Genomic DNA, 15,546 nt, shown 5'->3' with positions numbered 1-15,546 from the left:
TGTGTGGGACAGAGGTCACCTGACTTTGGCCCACTTACACCAGCTGACCAACAGCAAGCGAGCACACAACTTCTTCATTGACACAAATACTCACTCAATAAGGCTGACATGGAAATTGAATGTGGGGCTCTAGCTTCCATGGAGCAGCCCGTAAAAAAAGGTAAGTGTGCAGAGATGGGAGAGTTGATGGGAGATGCAAGAGGACTGGGGGTGGGGACTGGGGCTAGGGAGATGGGCAGTGAGGAGCAGGTGAGATGTCTAAGCGGGTGCAAGGATCTGTTAGCTTGCTTGAAAGGCAGGTTTGGATTGTAAGATTCAGCCTGCAATCCGAGCAACCTGATTGGACTAGTGCCCGTCCCAGGTGCTAATAACAGATGACACACATACTATCCCTCCTCATCGCCCAGCTTTGTTTGATTTTATTTGTAGTCCTGTATGATTTGCCAATCAGATGTGGCTAACTAGGTCAGTGAGACTTTGGTAAGGGGTCTAAAAGATGAGGAACAATGCTGCTTTTGGAAGAAACTTAAAGATGGCATTTTGGGGGGGCAGCATAGACATATGCTACAATTACAACCCAGGCGCTGGACCATGGTGCTATTAGCACCATGGTCCATGCCGGAATCCGCCATGGTGAATGGCGGAATTACCGCCCCATTCCAAGGTTGGCTGGGCGGTAATTCCCCATGGCCCCTTCCCCATTCCCATTTTTGGCCCATAGGACTCAATGGGGAAGGCGCTAATTACGGCACCGTAAATTACGGTGCCGTAATTAGCTCCAAGGTCCCTTTGCGGGTTGTTTTTTAACGCCTGCTAAAAGCAGGCGTTAAAGTGCAACCCGCAAAGGGACCCTTGTAATCAGGCGTTAAGGGTTTAACGGCACTGATGCCTTTTACGGCGCCGTTAACCCCTTAACGCCTGATTTGTAATGAGGCCCATAGACTATTAGGAACACTCTGATTGTTTGAGCCACAGGGATGAAAAATGATACTTTTTACATGCTCCTTAAATACACGAAATAATAAATGCAAGGAACAATTTCCTTACGGCAGGCTACAAGAATCTCTTTGCAGCAGGGACTTTTAACGCCCATAGCTGTAGGAGGCTAGCTGTTGAAACCTCATTGGCAGTCTTTGATATGACTTCATTTTTTTGTTTCCATATTTTAGTATATTTGAAGTTGCTTATGTCTAGGCTACTTGTTGTGATGTATTTAACCTACCTTTTTATAGATTGTAATTCTCCTTTTAATGCCAGGCATATTTTGTAACAGATAGAAAATTTGAACTGTCTATTAGTCTACACCTGTAGTCCCCACTGTTATGAAGTGATGTACGCATGCGTGAGCCAGAACGAGGCTGTGCATGCGCATGGAAATAAAGAGAGCCTGTGCTCGGCAGTTGCTGCCGGGACTCTGTAGAAGGCAGACGTGCATCCTTGTATTCTTTACGGTACGGGGGGCTGGGCCTCAGGTGGACTGGGGCATAATTACAGTTGCAACATTGGTGACGAGGATGGCGCTGAATGGGGGAGATTTGCTCTGCATCCACAAGTGGATTCGGGAGCGTTTTCTCAGCGCCCACTGGATGCGTCACCCGCGCAGTGTACACACGACTGCAATCTAGGAATTCCAACGTTTGTGGCCCCTCACGGGGTGCTCATGTGCTGTTTGGAGAATTTTAGGAGCCTTTACAAAGCTATTTCTCAATAAGGAAAAAAAAGATGACTTTTGGCAAATGATGTTGAATGCAGGTGACGGTTTCCTGCTTTCTGGCAACTAGTGAAACCTCGAGGCAGAGACCCCTGTCCTCCTTTCTACATCCTTCAGATCCAGCATTTGGACACTCCCTGGTATAGGGAAATATGTCTTCTCTACCTCCCTGCTGTACCTACAAGCCCTGCTATTCTGCAAGCATTCAACAGCCAGACTTGCGGCCTCCAAGGGCGCTGAGGTGACCGCGCGGTCTGTGACCATGAGCAACACCGGTGATGACGCTCAAGCTGTTGCGCAACCTCCTGCACAACTTCCCATCAGGATGGTGCCACGTCAACAGGGCACACTGGCCCCCATGACAGAATTTTGCTTGTTGGGCCCCGTCTAAATTGGACCCAAAGTGGCTATTGTGGATCAAAAAATTTGAAATGTACTTCAGGGCCACGGGGGAAACCGATGATGATGCGGAGGTAGCAACGCTGCTTTATGCCGCCAACTCTAAAGTCCATCAGATTTTTGAATCGCTGAATACTCCTGCTGTCACTGACCAGGCTGTTAAATATGCTCTCAAAGAACATTTCATGCCCCTGGCCAAGCAAGACTTTGATAGATTCATGATGTGTGGCGAGAGGCAGCATGAGGACGAGTCTCTTGACAATTTCTGCGGGAGACTGCGGCACCTGGCCAGCACGTGCCAGTGGGAGAATGAAGAGGGGATGGTCAGAAATCAGCTCATTCAAGGCTGCAGTTCAGGTAAACTCCGGCACCAGGTGCTCCGCAAACCAAGGCTCACTCTGACGCAAATCCTGGATATCGGCCGGGCGTATGAACTGGCTGATAGTTGTGCCTCTAGAATGGATGCAACAGTTAAGTCCGGGAAGGGTAAAGAGGCCTACAGCGAACTTTGGGCCCCAACGCCCAAAATGGACACAAAGGAGAACCGAGCCACCGCAGAAAGTCAACTCGCCACAACAGTGTCAGAAGTGTGGGTACGATCTCCTGCATTCCGACTGCCTCGCAAAGACAAGGGTGTGTGGGCGATGCAGCACCACCGGCCATTTTGCCAGAATGTGCAGGGCAGCAAACCCATTGACCGTCTCGAGAGGCCCAAGCAGATCCAACTTTAGTGGCCTATGCAAACAGAAAAGCGCGGGCGCCGTGGAAGGAGGAGGAGGAAGAAAAAGAAGTATTCTTTATCTCGAACATTGATTCAATCTCAAAGAAGCATCGACAGCCCACGTGTGTGGTCAACAACTGTGAGACTCCCACCTCAGTCCTAATAGATACGGGTGCATCAGTGTGTGTGATGGCCACGCGACACTACGAGGCACTGCCTGGACCAACAGCGTTGGCCAAGACCAAGGCCAAAATATACTGGTTTGGGGGTGATCATCCACTTCCCCTCCAAGGGGTATTTATAATGTCCATCACGCACGCCAACCACTCAATCAAGGCCAAGTACTTTGTGACCAACGTCTGCCCACACTCTCTGCTGAGCTGCGCATCGTCAGAGGCCCTGGAGATAGTGCACTTTGCTTGGTTTACCAATCGGTCAGCCGTAGCATCACCGAACGGTTTGCAGGGCATTTCGAAGGGATAGGCAAGCTGAAAGGGGAACCTATACGCCTACACATCAAGGAATCAGTGAGACCAACGGCGCAGAAACACCAATGCATTCCTTTTCATCTAAGGGCGCAGGTGGAGCAGGAACTTCAAAATCTCATAGACCTGGACATCATTGAGAGGGTGGAGGGCCCTAATCTGTGGGTGTCTCCCATCATTGTGGTGACAAAACCCAAACAGCTGGGGACGGTACGCATTTATGTGGACATGAGGCTGCCCAACCTGGCCATTAAGAGGGAACGCCACCTGACACCAACACTGGACGAAGTGGTGGGGGAGTTGCAGGGTGCCAAGGTATTCTCAAAGCTAGACCTACGTTCAGGTCACCAGCAGCTCAAGCTGCATCCGGACCCCGGGTATATCACCACTTTCAACACCCTCAATGGCCTGTACCAGAGGTGTTTCAGAATGTGATCAGGGGTGCCCTTAATGGACTAAAAGGTATGATCAACCTAAGCAATGACAACCTGGTATACGCCCCCTCAGAGACGGAAGATCGGGTCAGGCTAGAGAAGGCACTGGAGAGGATTCGGGACCTAGGGATAACCCTGCATCGGAAGAAATGTAAGTTCTTGAAGGAGAGCATTGAGTTCTTGGGTTCATTTTTCATGCAGGTGGGATATCACCAGACCCACAGAAAGTCAAGGACATTCGAGAGGCCAGAGCCCCAGACTCTCCCTCCGAGATGCGCAGCTTCCTGGGGACGGTGAACTACTGCGGGAGGTTCATCAAGAATCTTGCCTCCCTCTCCGAACTGCTCAGGGCCCTCTCAAAGAAGGATGCTGCCTGGACGTGGTCAGTGGAGGAGCAGAAGGCTTTTGGCACCATCAAGGCTGTGTTCACTGGTGAGGAAACAATGGCGTTCTTTGACCCCGAAAAGGAATCAGAGCTGGTTGTTGATGCCAGCCCAATGGGTCTCGGGCAGTGCTGCTCCAACCGGACCCTCAAGGGTAGATGTGGCCAATAGCCTACGCCAGCAAAGCCCTAAAGACACCGAGCAATGGTATTCTCAGATCGAGAGAGAAGCACTGGCCATTTTGTGGGGATGCAAACATTTCCGGATAAACATCCTGGGCAAAACGGTCTCAGTCACCACGGACCACAAGCCCCTAATTCCCATCATGACAGGGGCATCCTCCAAACAGCCTACGAGGATTGAGAGGTGGATGCTCACTCTAATGGAGTATGGGGTGAAGCTGCAGTACAGGCCAGGCTCGAATAACCCAGCGGACTACCTGTCGCTCCATCCAATGGGCAGCGGCGCACAGACTGGACAGTCAGGAGTGGACTGTGCTGAGGTCATTCGGCATGTGGTGGAGACAGCCATGCCGATTGCCTTGACACTGGAGGAGTTGGTTGAAGCCTTAGGGGCCGATAAGTGTTTCCAGCTGACACAAACCGCCATGGCCAGTGGAGACTGGAAATTGGTCCTCGCTGACCTGTCCCGGAAAGAAATTGCTGCGCAGCACGACCTGCAGGCGCTATGGTGTGCACATCATGTTCTGTCTGTATGCAATGAAGGACAGCTATTGAGGGGAAGGCAGATTGTGATCCCTGGTTGAGTCCACGTCCAGTGTTCACACCATCCAGGCGCTGGACAAGATCTTCGACACCAATGGGTTTCCCCAGGAGCTGTGCTTGGATAATGGTTCCCAGTTCCAGGGCCGCCAGTTTGCTGCTTTCATGGATGAGTGTGATGTGTCGCACAGCAAGGTTAACCCAGGGTGGCCACGTGCCAGCGGGGAGGTGGAACAATTTATGCGGACCCTCAACAAGGTGTTCAGGATCACTCAGGGCCAAGGGGGGGAATTGAGGAGAAATCTGTACCAATTCCTCTGTGAATATCGATCCACACCCCACCAGTCCACAGGTGTGGCCCCAGCAGAAGTTCTGTTCAACCGGTGCCCCGTGGCTTCATACCTGAAGTTGGAGGATGGGCCTCTGGGATCATCGAAGATCAAAGGACCCTGAAGCAAGACGAGTGCACAATGAGCATGAAAATGTCCGGAGACATCTGAAGCCAGCAAACATCGGAGTAGGGGGACACCGTCCTCGAATGCAACTGGCATCCAGAAGGAAAGTTGTCCCTCAACTACGAGCCGCCATAGATGTGACTCATGTCAACGGCTCAATGGTGACCGCGTCCGACAGGAGATGAATTATCACGAGAAACTCTTGCTTTTTCAAGAAGGTTGCCATCCGGGATTCCCCCGACAAACCTCGCGAGGTTGGGGTGTCGACCTTCGCCTCCAGTGCAGCACCTGGGCTTGAAGAAGACTCCAGGGATCCAGTGCCGGTGGAGCCTCCCCGTGATGCGAGCAGAGAGGAGGGACGGTATCCCCGCCGCTAGGGTCGACGATGCCCGACCTGCTTCAAGGACTACATTCTGGACCTGAGTTCCTAAGGGCCAGAGGGAACGGTAACCGCCCAAGTTGGGCCTCATCTAATTTGTCTGGTAAATATTGCCGTGTGTGTCACGTTGACATTTCTCTGTTTAGTTAAGTTGTAAGACTGTTTTGTTTGTAATGAAAAAGGAGGGATCTTACGAAGTGATGTATGCATGCGCCAGCCAGAACGAGGCCGTGCATGCGCGTGGAACTAAAGAGAGCCCGTGCTCGGCAGTTTCCGCCGGGACTCCGTAGAAGGTAGACGTGCGTCCTTGTATTCTTTAAAGTACAGGGGGCTGGGCCTCACTATGGAGTGGGACCAAGGCATGCTTACAATTGCAACACCCACGTATTATAAGGCTTAATTAGTTACCTACACTTCTTAGGCCGCAGATATTCCTGATGTCTTACACCCTAACACCCAAAAAGAATGTTGGGCATTAGAGCCCCACATATATTTTGTCCCACTTGAAATTCTGGATTTGTTTTTGTGACTTATTAGTTCCTGCATTGTGCATACTATCATATGACGCGAAAGGCAATTTTTAGAGGTTTCGACTTACATCTGTTCCCAGAAAGCTGTAGTAAATAATGGTAATCTCAATACAAACGTGCATTTCGTTCTTGCGAGTCTTAAAGGTTCACATTAGCAAATGAAAACGACGTTAGCATCCCCCAGGTATACTTATGCTGTGCTGCCACCTACTGCAGAACATTGTAAATGCATTTACTCAAAGTCAGATTTCGGTAAAAAGAAATATGATCTGGTTTGTTTTTCCACAACTACTCGATTGAAATGTGTCCAAAAGCCTAATTCTCGCAAACAGCAAACCATAGATACCAAAGAAACATTAATCTTCCTGGCTAAGGCAAAATTTGGCCACAATAAAGATGTAGTCTCATTACACGAGAAAGCTGATGACAAGGAAATGATAAAAGTTGTAGTTTTTTAGCCTATGTATTGTGCTGGGGTACCCCGTTTGGTGATGAACTTAGTTATAGGTAAATGTTCTTTGTATATAGTTCAAGATTGCTTGGTCGTTGTTTGCTTTATTTATAAACTTAATAAACATGTAAATAAAAATAAAATAAAAAAATAAATGGCTAATGTTTTGGCGTTTAATGCTGTTCTTTGCATTTTGCATTTACAGGTAACAGGGCTCAAGGAGGAGGGTGCAAAGTTTCAAAGGAGTTTACGATAAGGGGCATGGGTGTGTAAGAGAAGGCTAAGGAAGAAGAATTGAGCAAGGGAGGAAATGATTAAGAGAGGAGCCATCAATGATGAGCAAAGCGAAATATGAGTGAAAGAGGTTGAGAGGGTAAGAAATAAAGCAAGTGTGCCAGTGGAAGGATGGGAGGAGGTAGAGCGTGGGGGTGGGTGAATGGGTGGATTGTAGAGAGAGGGTAGGGTCAATGTTTGGGGAAAGAGTGGAGGTGGGAAGGGTGGGTTAGAGCTACAGAGAGTCGAGCTAGTGTGGGGTAGAGGGAATGTGGTAGGGTGGGGGTAGAAAGAGTGGAGGTGCGGTGGGTAGTCGGGGTTAGAGAGAGAGTGGGTACGGTACACACACCAAAACTGTAGGGTTTGGAAATGCTTGTTTTGAACGTGATTTCGTTAAAGAACACGCATTGTGGCGCTGCCCGATGACGGGCGCGCTCGCGGCGGCGTGACATTGCACGCCGTCGCGTGCAGCTTAAATAAACCGGGCGTTTCCCGGCCGCATCAGAGCGACCGGGAAGCCCGAATCAAGGCAGACGTGACGGTCTGTGTTCTTGGGGCCGGGGCTTGCGGCGAAGCGCGCGGGGGGCGCCAGTCACCCTCAACAGTGGCGACGAGTGGGGGAAACGATGCCCGGGCCCGGCGGTGAAAATTTCAACAATTTTTCTCACCGGAACGAGGTCGAAGGACAGACTTCGTTTCATGCCGCGGGTAGTGCGTTTGCCCACGCGGCGGGCGGCCATTTTGTGAAACGGCTGTGGGACTTCAAGGAGCTCCGGTTTGGGCCCTGAAACGACCCCAGGCCTAATTTTTGGACATTTCAGTAGCTAACAGCTACATCTACACGGAGGTGTGCATGTTTGGTGCATTAACTTAATTTTGGGTTTACTACGTCGAGTGGAAGCTAGGAGAAGGCCTATCTTGACTGGGCCTGCTGCATCCAGTCACTATCTTGCTACCAATTTTTGGAAAACCGAAAGGCATCCTGCTTTTTCGTCCCCTTCATCATCATCCTGGTGAACCCATCTATCTATTTCCTCTTCATCATCGCAGAGGTGGCAAGACTCACTGCATCCTGGGGTGGTCCATGCTGAGAGTCACTGTGGGCTGAAGACTTGAGTTGCGGCCCCGATCAGCTTCATGGGGGTGCCTGTGCGCTCAAGCTCATGAGTGACACCGTAGACCAGGACGGAGCACACGGTGTGGCGGCGCAGTTTCATCCTCGTGCACCAGTGGCCCCGCAGGGTCTTCTACCCCCAATGCAGCAACCAGCAGCTCCAGGAGACGGTCAGGCCGCGGTTCCCGTCCTTCAGCCCCCAGTTCAACCTGCTGGTGCTCCTGGTGCTCAGCTGGCAGCGCCCGCCATGGCGCAGGTGCGTGCGCATGCTGCCCTGCAGCCCATCCCCGAATTTGATGTGTCGGGCCCACCATCCAGCCTGGGGCCCCGATGGAGAAGGTGGGTCGACCGCCTGGACATGTATTTCAGGGCTGCGCAAGTAGTTGATGATGACACCAGGCTGGCCACGATGTTGTACTCGGCAGGGCCCTCTGTCCAGGAGATTTTCGAATCATTGCCACAAGGGAATGGAACCTATGATCATGCAAAGGCCGCCCTCCAGGCATACTTTTTACCCCTGGCCAATGCGGACTATGAGCGATTCGTGATGCTCTCTGCCAAGCAAAAGGATGATGAGACTCTGGACACGTTCTACAGGCGCCTGAGGCGTCTGTCGCTCGCCTGCGCCTGGGGCGATGCGGAGGACATGATCAGGACCATGCTCATCCAGGCGTGCTCATCAGGCAAGCTCAGGCGCCAAGTGCTGAGGGAGCTGGGAATAACGCTCCAGCGCATCCTTGAGCTGGGAAGGAGCCACGAGGTGTCAGAGGCGAGAGCGGCAAGAATGGAAGCCGGGTCACGCCCAATAAAGACTGAAGAGATCTGCGTGATGTGGCGAGGGGGAAGAGGTGCTAGGAGGTATGGCGGTGGCACACGGGACAGAGCGGGGAGGACAGGAGAGATTTGCCAAAAATGCGGATATGACCTGCCTCACCCAGCGGAGTGCCCTGCAGCTGGAAAGACATGTGGACGATGCGGTTTGCCAGACCACTTCTCAAGAGTGTGTAGGGCGGCTTTGCCTGTGCTGGTGCCAAGGGGTCAGGGCCGAGCGGTCGCCACTCGCCAGGGTCGGCCATCCAATGTTGCCCAGGTAGACCAGGGCGAGGAGGAGGCTCAGGCGGAAGAAGCAGAGGAGGAAGATGAAGAGAACATTTTCTTCGTATCAAGTGTGGAGCTCCTAAGAGGCAGAAATCGACGACAACCCAGGTGCGTGGTTGAGGTGAACCAGTCTCCGGTCCCTGTACTCGTGGACATAGGGGCATCGGTGAACGTCATGGCCCGAGAACATTACAACGCCATGGATCGGCCGCCCAGGCTGGTCATGCCAAAGGCCTGCATCTTTGCGTTTGGTGGCGTGGAGCCCATCCCTTTGGACGGGGCCTTTGTGGCAAAAGTGGAACACGATGGCTCCCACATCACAGCCCGCTTCTACGTGACGCCAGTGAGTAAGAACACCTTGCTAAGTTGTGCAGCGGCGGAGGCTCTCGGCATCGTAAGCTTCGCGTACTCCATCTACCTGGAGGACATTGATGACTTGCTAGAGAAGCATCAGGCCCTATTCAAGGGGATTGGGCAGATGGTCGGAGAGCCGGTACGGCTGCACATAGACGAGTCGGTACAGCCGGTGGCCCTCAAACATCGGAGGGTACCTTTCCACCTCCGTGAGCAGGTAGATAAAGAACTGGACAGCCTCGTTGATCTAGACATCATCGAGAAGGTGGAGGGACCGACTCCCTGGGTGTCCCCCATAGTGGTGGCAAGGAAACTCAAGCAACCGGGCGCAGTCAGAATCTGCGTAGACATGAGAATCCCCAACAAGGCCATCAGGAGAGAGAGGCACCTCACGCCGACACTGGATGACATCATTGCGGAGGTGCAGGGTGCTCGATTCTTCTCGAAGCTAGACCTCAGGGCCGGATATCATCAGGTCGTCCTCCACCCCGACTCAAGGTACATTACCACATTCACCACGCACAGGGGACTGTATCGCTGCAAGAGGTTGCGTTTTGGGGTGTCCTCGGCCGCGTAAGTATTCCAGAATAACATTCGGGGTGCCCTGGCCGACCTCGAGGGCGTCCTAAATATAAGTCTTCGCGAGGACCGAGGTGGACCACCTGAGGCGTCTGGCGAAAACCTTCGAGAGGCTGCAGTGGCTGGGACTCACACTACATAAGGAGAAGTGCGAATTTCTGCGCCCCTCCCTGGAGTTCTTCGGGTTTGTGTTCAAGGAAGGAGGGGTATCGCCTGACCCCAGGAAGGTACTGGACATACAGAAGGCCCAACCACCGGAATCTGTGTCGGAGGTGCGAAGCTTTTTGGGCATGGTCACCTACTGTGGCCGGTTCATCAAGAACCTGGCATCCAGGTCTGAGCCTCTCTGAGCCCTGACAAGGAAGGACACTGTCTGGAATTGGGGTCCACTGGAACAGGCGGCCTTCGATGACATTAGGGGCGCCCTCACAGCCGAGGACACGATGTCATTCTTCGATCCCGCCCTACCATCGGAAATCATCGTCGATGCTAGCCCATTCGGCCTGGGGGCGGTGCTAACTCAGATTGACCGTGATGGCGGCGTCCGGCCAGTCGCATATGCCAGCAAGGCGCTGTCAGACGCCGAACAACGCTACTCGCAGATTGAGCGCGAGGCTCTGGCTGTGCTGTGGGGATGTCGCCATTTCCGGCTCTATGTACTTGGACACCTGGTGACGGTGGTCACCGACCACAAACCGCTGCTGCCGATCCTAGCGGGGTCGTCATCCAAACCGCCGGCACGCATTGAGAGGTGGATGCTGGCTCTCTTAGAGTATGGAGTGACCCTGGTCTACCAGCCAGGGGTAAACAACGCGGCTGACTATCTGTCCAGACACCCCGGGCCGTCTGGAGAAGGAGTTCATGACGTCTGTGAGCAGGAAGCGGAGGAGCATGTTCAGGTCGTGGTGGAAGCTGCCACGCCGAATGCCATGCCCCTCCAGGAGCTGGAAGCTGCGGCAGCACAGGATGAGTGCTTCAGAGTATTGAGGCAGTCCATGCAGCAGGGCTCCTGGAAGTCTGCGCTTGAGGCCCTGGCGGGACGCACTCAGGAGGCCCGGACGGCTCTTGAACAAATGTGGAAGGTTTGTGAGGAACTGTCCTTCTCGGCGTTGGGCCTGCTGCTTCGGGACGACCGGATTGTAATTCCCCAATCCAAGGTGGGTGAGGTGATCGCGCTGGCACACCGGGGCCACCAAGGGGCCGCCAAGACCAAGGCCCGCCTCCGGATGAAGGTGTGGTTCCCCGAGCTGGAACGCAAGGTGGACGAGTTCGTGGCGGCCTGTGTCTGGTGTCAAGCAGCATCGCCCCTGCAGCGGGAACCGGTCATCGAGGCAATGCCGAGAGGGACCCATCCGTGGGAGGTGGTTCATGCCGATTTTGGGTCCACCACCATGGGCACCCACTTCCTGGTCCTGGTAGACGAGTACTCCTGCTACCCCGAGGTGGAGTTCGTCGAGTCCGTGGCGTTTCAACACGTGGTGGTGGCGGTGGAGAAAGTGTTTGCAGCTCACGGATTCCCGCACACGCTGTGTTCGGACAATGGGGCGCCTTTTCAGTGTGAACGATTTGCTGAACTGATGGTGAGTTGCAGGGTGGTGCACCGGAAGATCATGCCCCTGTGGCCTCGAGCGAATGGGGAGGCAGAACGCCTGATGAGAACCCTCAATAAGACATTTAGAATTGCCCAAGGCCAGGGGCAGTCCCTACACAGGGCCCTGTACCAGTTCTTGAGAGTATACCGCACCACGCCACATGCGTCCACGGGAGTGGCCCCGGCAGAGGCAATGTTCAGGAGATGTCAGCGAGGGCTACTGCCAGAGGTCGGAGAACGGGAGCCTGCGGTCATTGACGATCAACGGGTCGAGATGGACCGGCAAGCAAGGACGGAGCAGGAAAACGTGCGGAGGGGGCTTCGCCCCCAACAGCTGGAGCCGGGCGATGAGGTACTCATTCGCAATCGACACCCGCATGGGAAACTCTCCTTGCCATATGAGCCTGAGCCGCTGGATGTCGTGGCCGTCCGGGGCTCCATGGTAACGGCGTCGGATGGACGATCAGAAGTAACGCGGAACGTGAGTTTCTTTAAAAAGATCAGAGACCCCAGGACTGACCCACCTCCTGATCCGGACCTGGGAGGAGCCCTGGAGCAAGAGGGAGACCCACCCTGCATGCCGGATTCCCCGATGCGAGGTCCGCAGGCGGACCGATCACCCGTGCCGGAGGCGAGCAGGAGGTACCCCCAGAGGGCTGGGCGAGGGAAACCAGCTCGCCTCACAGATTACGTGCTGGGACAATTGGCTGAGGATCCAGAGGGTGAGAAAGCCTAGCCACGGGGACCCGGGTGGATGCTAATAAAGGGGTGCTAATGGGACAGAGTTTGTGTGAGTTGTTTGTGTTGTCCCGTTATGATCATGACTTGTTTCCGTTGCAATGTTTTATGGTTTGCAGTGAAGAGTTAATGATGGTTGTTGGTTCTTCCCTGAAAAAGGAGGAGTGTGGCGCTGCCCGATGACGGGCACGCACGCGGCGGCGTGACGTTGCACGCCGTCGCGTGCAGCTTAAATAAACAGGGCGTTTCCCGGCCGCATCAGAGCGACCGGGAAGCCTGAACCAAGGCTGACGTGTCGGTCTGTGTTCTTGGGGCCGGGGCTTGCGGCGAAGAGCGCGGGGGGCGCCAGTCACCCTCAACACGCATATTGCTTATAAATGGAGTGGCTGCATGCAGACCTCGCTAAGACACTTATTACACGAGCAGCACGTCTACATCTCCAGTTATGTCATTAACTCTCAGAAGACAGCTTTGAAACAACACTGGCAAGCTATTTGGGAGTGGCAGAAAATAACGGACAAAAAATGACAAATGTACATTTTGTGCGCATTCGGCATAGTAGAACATTTCGAATCCCATAAGGGGAGCGTGGGTTGTGGGGGTGTCTCCCGCTCCCCCAGTTCATTATTCTAGGCTTTGGGGGTTGCGGGGTGTTCCTTGCTGACATTACATGAAAAGCGGGAGACAAATGTAAAAAAAAGTATTTTCGAAATAATGCGAAGATATCAGCTTCGCACTTTTGGGACTCAGGCATTTCGGCTGCAGGTTTTTCACATAGATCCACTTCGAGCACACATTTTGATGATACGCCTTCATAAAGTTAGCTCAAAGAGATCCCAGGAAGATGTGCTCTTGGCAGAGAGGGCGAGGAAGTGGATGGGAATGGCCATAGGTATTAGCATGGCCATGGCAGTGAATGGGTGGGTACCAAACACCTGCAAGACGGGGTGTTACTAGCTCTGGAAAAGATCGAGGGCTAGGCTAATGTTGGGACTGTCAGGACTCGGGGCTTGCTACTGTTTTGGTTGTAGCCCCTGAACTTCTATCCAGGGCTACAACCAAAAGACCCGGGGCTATAGTCCCCTCAGCCCCCCCCCCCCTTAGCAATGCATCTGCCTGCAAGCTCTGTGTCCCTGCTCATATGCTATTTCTCCCCATCTGTACTCTACTGCAACGCTTTACCACCACCGAGAGGCCTTCTTGCCTCATTGGGACATGGTACATGACCACTGTACCAATGACTCACAGGCTGAAGCAGCCGATATTAGACAGCAAAACCTCAGAATATTTGAACAGCAAGGATGGTAAGTGGTGTGGCAGTGGTGTATGTATAGCTCGTAATAACATAACATTAAACACTATAGACTGAATGAGACAGTTCCACAGATGGTTTGTTTAGTGTTGGGGTTCTCAGATCTGGTAATCACTGATGCTCTATAACAGATTGTTGTGGCCTTAAAGGACGACAGGATGCTACAGCGAGTTCTAATTGTCTTTATTGCAAGACAAACAGGTGGGCATAAACTTGGCTGAGTGCAACAGGGGAACTACTCACAGTTCAGTTCAGGGCCCTCCCAGTTACATCACTGGGGGCAAGGTGTGCACAAGGATGGTACGCTGCAAGCTTCCAGGGCCCCCATGTGGCCTCCTATGGCTTTGGACTTATGCCCTGGAAGCTGGAGTCATTAGGCTCTTCAGGGCCTCAGTTTCAATGGCTCCTTATCAGGAGCAGCGCTCTCGGTCGACCTGCTTGGTCTGGCTCTTCGCCAACACTGGCGGGAACGTTGTCCCGCGGAGCGCGGGCTTGCGAGATCTCGTTATGCCCAGATCTCGCGAGACCATGCTCCCGCGATCACGTGACGTCCCCACACAGATGTGTTAATAAAGTGGTGAGGGTGTTACAGAGCGCCTATCTCTTTATGACAGAGACGGGGCCTCGACAAAGAGTCATGTGGGTCGTGACGTAGAGGAGGAGGAGAGAAGGAAAGCTTCACTTTCCGTTTGTATTGTAATAAAGTAAGACGTTGTTCCCACCCGTCGCTGTGCGTCCTTTTTTTCCTTCAACTTGGCCCGTACAGGCCAACAACTGGCAACTGGACTCACACCACGCGCACCAGCGTCCTCCTGCTCCAAAGCGCAGGCAATCCCGCTGCGCTGTGGCTATGAATCCCATCCTGGGGTGCATCCGATCCCAGGCCCTGCTTTCCTCTAGGCTACTCAGACTGTCCTGTGGTCCTATGGTACACCCAATCCTGGCACTGCTTTTCCTCTGATTTTCCAGGCAATCTGCCTCACGTCGCCCATCCAGAGGCAGACCTGATCCCGGGCCTTGCCTTCCTCCTTCCTCCTCCTCCTCCTGCTACAGCACGAATATGCGCATTCCTTCCTGCAATGTGCTTTTGGGCGCAACAGAGACTTGGGCACAACAAAGACTGCACCACATACAGTGGCCCCTGTGACACAGGGCGGCCACCAGTTGAAAGCAGCTACCGTGAGAGGAGCTCGACTGACCCAGCCTGCTGCCACCATGAGTACATCCCCCAATTAAGGTGGGCAAGCCCCGATGTCCCCAGCACCCGCAACAAGATCGACTGCCACTGCATGGCGAATGCCCCTGTCATTTTCCTTGACCCCGCAGGCTGACAAAGGGCCCCGGTGGGTGGAATGGCTTGAGGATTTCAATAACATTGCAGCAGCAGGCAAAGAAACCTCACCAAGACTACATAGCATGTTTCTCAACACAGTTGGTAATGAAGTCAAAACACTGATCACAACTATTCCGGTGGCTGAACACCCCGATTTCACATCGCTACTTACAGTCCTAAACAAGGGACTTGTCATAGAACCCAACAGAGACTATGAAAGATATATGTTTAACCAATGCTGATGCAAAACCAATGTTTAAACGTAGATGAGTTCATCACCGACTGCAAATTAAAGGAGCACACTGCCAGTTACATGCGTTCTCCTTGGATGAGGCCATTCGCTTACGAGTGATTGAAGGATTTATTACCCCGACACTCAAGAAACAACTGCTCAAGAAACCCCTCACAATCGAAGAGGTCAGCGAAATGGCCAGGATCCTCGAAAGAGTCGACAGACAAGAAACCCAAATGTCGGCCACCACCA

This window comes from Ambystoma mexicanum, chromosome 7p (assembly GCF_040938575.1).
Source record: "Ambystoma mexicanum isolate Mex_15411 chromosome 7p, UKY_AmexF1_1, whole genome shotgun sequence".
Classification (NCBI taxonomy): Eukaryota; Metazoa; Chordata; class Amphibia; order Caudata; family Ambystomatidae; genus Ambystoma; species Ambystoma mexicanum.
Note: the sequence above shows the minus strand (reverse complement) of the source record.